We start from the raw sequence: 6,159 nt of genomic DNA on the forward strand, positions 1-6,159 counted from the left end.
AATGTGGAGATAGCTACCTGCCCTTGAAGCCAAGATGGCGCCTTATCAGGACACTTCAGGACCCCTGCTTCTTCCCTTCCCTTGGCTGCCCCTCTACTCCAGGTACCCTCCTCTCCTGCCACCACTCCCTTCCCATTCCTCCTTTCCCTCTCTCTCTCTCTCTCTCTCAGCAAGTTTTTTATGTGATTACAGGCACTGCATGGTAATTAGTGCTAAACTCATTTGCACAACTACAGTTAATTGGCTACAACAATTAATTAATGTGTTGGAAATTTGGCACTGGAAAAAAAAAGTTTGTCATCAAAAAAAGGGCAAAAATTGTAGAGTGAGATACCCATAAAAATCGAGGGCAGGCTTCAAAAGCCCAGCTGGGCCTCAAACTTCAGGCTGGCCTCAGATGCCTTCTGACTCTCAACTTCAACACATTTTCCCCTTTCACTTTTTCCCTCTTCCTTTCTCTATTTCTCTTCTTGCTCTCTCTCTCTCTCTTTTTTTTTTTTACAACTTAAGCAAACTCATTTCCCTGATAAAATATAGCATGACTAATGGCTAGAGCATGTAAAAATCATTGGGAAAATGTCCTTGGAAGACGAATGCATTTTCAGCAGAATAATTAACTTAATTAACAAATTCACATGCATATTCATCAGGCTATTAATGTCTTCTCGGCTCAGCTTGATGAACATTGCGGTAATAACCATCTCATTTACATACTGCATTCTACTGCGATCCAAAACAGAGACAACATACAGGCGTACACACACACACACACACACACACACACACACACACACACACACACACTTGCACCACTACACACAACATGCCTCCGCCTATTTGACTTCCAGGTTGGCTGGCGGAGAGAGAAGGAGAGAGAGAGTGGGGGCTGGGAACCCCCACTGGGTGGTGTGATCTTTAGAGGGTCATGAGTGAGGTGTGCTAAGGATACCTACATGTGAATGTCTGAGAGAACTTTAATTCCATCTGTCTGTCTCTGTCGCTCTCCCTCTGCCTCTTTTTCCTCGTTTCCTTTTCTCTATGTCATTTTCTCCCTTCTTCTCTACCGCCCCCCCCTATTTCTCCTTTTCCTATTTGGTAAACAAATCAGAGGAAGCTTCTGCCCGGCCCTCGGTTCCCCATCCACCCCCTCCCGCCCCCCCCCCCCCCCGCAAACCATGTCTCTCTAGGGAAAAACTTGGTATCCGTGCCAACTTTTTCCCCCCTCCCTTCCTCCTCCTCTCTCCTCCTTCCCCTCTCCCAACTGCTGCCAGCCGGCATCAGCGCCGAATTGCCATCTCCTTCAGCTCTCTGTGGAGCAATCTCAGAGAGCAGTAAGGTGTGACGCGGAGTTCTGCCGGTTTCGCAGCACCGCCTGCGGAAAGAGCGCAGGATGGTGGAGGAAGATTAAGAGAAATCGCGAGCAGGGCTCGGCTGCCATTGGTGTGTGCAAACGCCGAGGAGCAAGGGAGAGGGAGAGCGAGGAGGGGGGGTAGAAAGGGAGGGGGAACCCAGCAGCTGTCGGCCTAATTCTTCTAACACTCTGCTTGTGGTCATATTAGAAAAACAGATTATGCCCCTCGGTGCCACTCACTTATACTTGACATACGTTAATGTTCTATATCTCCATTCTCGGGGCTTGATGACAGAGGACTTCAGGTCTAGGAGGATGGGGGTCTGGGCGGCCAAGGGGCAAAAAAAGACCCTGCCTCCTCATTCTTCCTGACCCCCAGCCCCAGCCTGTACCTGATCTTTAGAAAGGAAGCCTGGGCCCAGAATTTGCTTCTGATGCCACCACTTGCCCCTGCTTTTTTCAGCCCTTAGGAGGTGCAGAGGTCAGAGGACACCTGGAAGTCCTTTCCCCTAAAAGTCACTCCCCCTTTAGAGTCTTAACAGGTCACTTTAGAGCCAAGTGTACCAGCTTTGTGGCATCCCCACCCCTAATCTTTCTGTGGGCCCTGCCCCTCAAATCAGAAGTTGGGGGTCAGAGAAGGGGCTCTATGAAAGCTGGTGCTCCTTGAGGGGTTTACAGAGAAGCCATAAGCAAAACAAGGCCAGGTTTGTTTCTGGGTTGCTATGGAAACCAGGTTCCCTCCTGGCAGGAAGGGAGGAGTGCCTGAGGCCTTCCTCCCTCCACCAATCCTGAAGGCTATAAAGGCGGAGTTTGCTAAGGCCTGGGTAATAGGGCTGGTCTTGGAGGACACACCAACCATTCCCCAGAAGCCCAGCCTGCCAGTCTATAGCCCTTCGACCCCCACCTCCCCTACTCTCTCACCCCAATATTCAGTCAAAGGAGGCTTTTCCTCTAGGTGCCTTGTCCTCTATGGAGACCTGTTGCTTAGCAACCACTAGTGCCTTCTTCCTAATAACTCGCAGAGACTGAGAGATATAATATCTGTCTCTGTATTCAGTTTCCCTCCCTTGTCTATTTATATTTAATAGCCAAAGCCCTGTCTTGGGTTCCCTTGGCATCTGTTTTAGAAGGAATAAGCTGCAGCCTTATAAAGTTACACCCTAGGAAGAATTTCCAAACAGGGAAGACTTGGAGAAAAGACTGGAGTAGGTAGGGAAGCTGTGGAATCATATTCTCTTAAGTATAGGTAGAGGAAAAAAACTGGTATTTAGAATTTGGAATGTGGTGAGGGGATGTCCAAAGGGATTCCCAAGGGTCCACTCAGGACCTGGAATGGATGCCAACAGAGCTGCTTCCTGGCCTGGCATTTTCCTCTCCCCACACCCTGCCCTGTCCCTCCGTCCTCACCACTTCCAGTCTAGAGCGCTTTCATATTTCCGTATATGGGAGGCTCATCCCTCTGGGGATGTCCAGTTTTCTAATGTCTGGATTAGACTTTAGAAAGGGGGGTGCTGTGTCGATGTGTGTTCAACAAGGCCTGGGTTTTTCAGGGAAGGAGGTCTGAGCTACTAGAAAACTTCAGACTTGACCTGGCAGTGGAGGTGGTACAATAATCAACAAGAATGAGGAGCAAGGAAGGCCCAAGAGTAGCCTAATGGCTGCATGTAGAGTCAGGAGACTTGGGTTCCGGTCCCCTCTCCTTACTCTCCTGTGATCCAAGTTATTCACTTAATCTTTGAAACTCCTTGTTGCTTTATTTACAGATGAATAATAATAATGTTTACCTCCCTGGACTTTAGCAGGATCAGTTAAAGTAATATGTGAAAGAAAACACCTTGGAAGCCATCCAATTTAACTAAAATATTATCTTAAGGTTTGGCAAAGTTCTGACTGCTGGGAAGAGGGAAGCATCATGAATCCAGCCTGGCCCTGGGCTTAGGAACATCATTAGTTTGTTAGCCAGAAAAGTGTGATTCTTTGCCCTCTGGTCAGTGGGGTAGGGAACTTTAAATCAAAATCAAACACAAAGCTATATGGGAGAGTAGCATGCAGTGCCCCTACCCTCCCCACCTCCATTCCCAACCTCTGACCTATAGTTCTTCCTGCCGATTCCCCGTGCTGACCCTCCACCTTCTCCCCAGTCAGCACCTTCACTGCCATTGTACTCACTTTCAGACTGTACAGTTTCACCCTCTGTACCCCCCTCCTCGGCACCTCCTCCAACCCAAGCCTTCTGTGGGAGACAGATGGGGTGTCTGCAATGGAAAAGGCTCTGGGCTCTACGCCGCCTTGGGTGGGCAGCCCCCCTCCTCGTCTCCCCACTACTCCCTCTCCCTACCTAAGACACTCAGATTCACCCCAGGCAGCTTTGAGCGCTGCTGAGGATTCCAACTGCCTTCTCAGACTCAGCCCCAGAAGCACAGTCAGAATGCCATCTTTCTCCAAGACCTAGACCCCAGCCCCTCTTCATGGAAGACCAATGCAAAGGAAGAAGTAATCTGGGGGATGGTAGAGCTCTATGTGAAGGGACTTATGTGGAGAGGCCCAGAGTCCCTCACTGACGACTGGATGGCTGGGGTTTGGGGCCTGAGTTGACAGAGGAGGCTAAGCCTAGGTAGTTCCTTTGTTCCAGAAATCTGGGGTCCCTGGAGGGAGGCTCAGCTTAGGGAGGGGGAAAAGGGAGCTAACATTACAGAGCACCAACTGTGAGCCAGGCACAATGCCAGAGCCTTTCCGTACCTGTACTCACAAGTAGCAGGTGAAGGGTCAGGGCAAGCAGGTGTCTCACGAGCTCGCAGCATCTCTCAGCACAGTTGACCACCTCGTCCTTTGGTTCTGTGATGTCACTGCCAGCTCTCCTACCACTCTAGCTGCTCTTTCTCTGTCTCCTTTGCAAGCTCATCCTCAGCTCCTTAGACTCAGCCAAGTCCCCCGATTATATACTTTCATGGTACTATGTAGTCTTCTTTCATAACATTTAGTGCAGTTATTTCATACTTATTCGTGCAGTCATTTGAATAATGATCCTATTTCCCTCACCAGATGGAAAGTTCCACAAGGACAGTGACCATGTCTGTCTGTGTTCACCAGTGTGCTCCCGGTGCCCAGCACAGTGCCTAGTATAAAGCAGCTCTTTGGTAAATATTTGTTGAGTGAATGAAAAAATGACAGAAGGACAACTCTCTGGCCTAAACTCAGCTTAGTAGCCACACCCCCACCCCAGTGCTGACTCACCTGCAATGTGTGGAACAGGGAACAAGTGCCTGGGAGGCCAGGCCACTTCATTTTCCCTGGAAAAAGCCATCAGGACAGGACAGGCCAAGTCCCAGGATATGGGGCCCTTGCCCTGCCCAAGCCTGGTCCTGCCTGTCTACGCTGCAGCTTCTCCAGGGATTGAGAGAATTCAAAGTCCCAACAATGTCTCCCCATGTTGGGGCCTGAAATCACTCGTGAGCTGGAAGGGAGGATTTCCACTGGGGAAGGGTGCTCTGCATAAAACCCCTCTTTTCTGCCTTACTGCCTTAGCTGAGACTACAGAGACCATCTGCTATCACCCCTCTGTTTGCTTCTGTCTCTTCCCCTGGGCTTCAAGGAAGAAAATGGTTTGACCAAGTGGGAGGGATAGATGGTAAGAGCAGGATAGTCCGCTTGCTCCTTGCAGTCTCTTGGGGGCTGGTGATGAGCCTCAGCCAGGTGATTGGAGCAGAGGAACACAGGATCCAGCAGCCTCAAGTCCTTTGGAGCTGAACTCTCTAGACCCTGGGAAGCAGGGGTGGACAAAATGACCTCTAGGAGTGGCCAGGCTTCAGTCCAGCACTTTATCTGACCTCTTTGCTGCCCTTGCCATCTGACCTCAAATAATATTCTCGAGTCTTCAGAAAGTTAGAGTTAGGCCAGGCCCAGCCGCCCTTTGCTCTCCCTGGCCACTCCTCATTCTAGCCAACCACCCAGCCCAGATCATCTCTCCCACCCAGCTCAGGACCAATACCCAGTCCTCATGGCAGCCTCTCACCCAGCCGCCTTATCCTGACAGTGCCCCTCAGCACCCAGGCACCCGGGGTCATGGATCTGGAAGCCATTCTAGGCAGTGTTGTTCTCTCTGACCCCACCTGTTGTCTGGGCCCCTAATGAAGGAGGACAACTCAGGCTATGGGCCAAGTCCTTGTGTCCTCATCAAAAGCAACATCTGTCCCCTCCAAGAAGATAACCCTGTGGAGAGGGGGGTGAGACAGACACAGGGTAGGAACCACCATCCTTCCTGGGCCCTCACTCCAGATTCCACTGCAGGCACAGATTGAGGGTGAGGGCCAAGACAGCCACAGAGTAGTACACTCACGTGTGCCCAGCACAGGCCTTCATGTCTCTGAGCCTCTGCATATGACGGCCCCTCCTTGACTCACCCAGCTACCTGGGCTGCCGCTGCCGCCAAGCCAGCCTTCTTTTATTCATGCGTTGTTTTATTGCTGGCAAGTGCTGCTGTTGGAGGCGTTCCTGCCAAATCCATCCCAACATCTTGGCCTGGCATCAGGGCAGCATGCTAATGTGGAAATTTAAAGAGCCGCTCGGCTTTAAATCAGAATTTTAAATGAGCAGCCGTGATCCAGAGGGACCCGGGCAAAATCGAACAGTATCTGATCCACCCTTCCTACACCCACTCCCATAGCATCACCCCACTTCCTCCCACCTCCCCCCTTGACTTGGACACTAGATGCGGGAGTGGCATGGGGCACACTAGGGGAAGAAGGAGTCAGTGCAGGATGGAGTCATCCAGGCCAGTAAGCAACTAGAACCCCCCACTCAGACCAGGG

This window comes from Lipotes vexillifer, unplaced genomic scaffold (genome assembly GCF_000442215.2).
Source record: "Lipotes vexillifer unplaced genomic scaffold, Lipotes_vexillifer_v1.1 scaffold591, whole genome shotgun sequence".
Taxonomy (NCBI): Eukaryota; Metazoa; Chordata; class Mammalia; order Artiodactyla; family Lipotidae; genus Lipotes; species Lipotes vexillifer.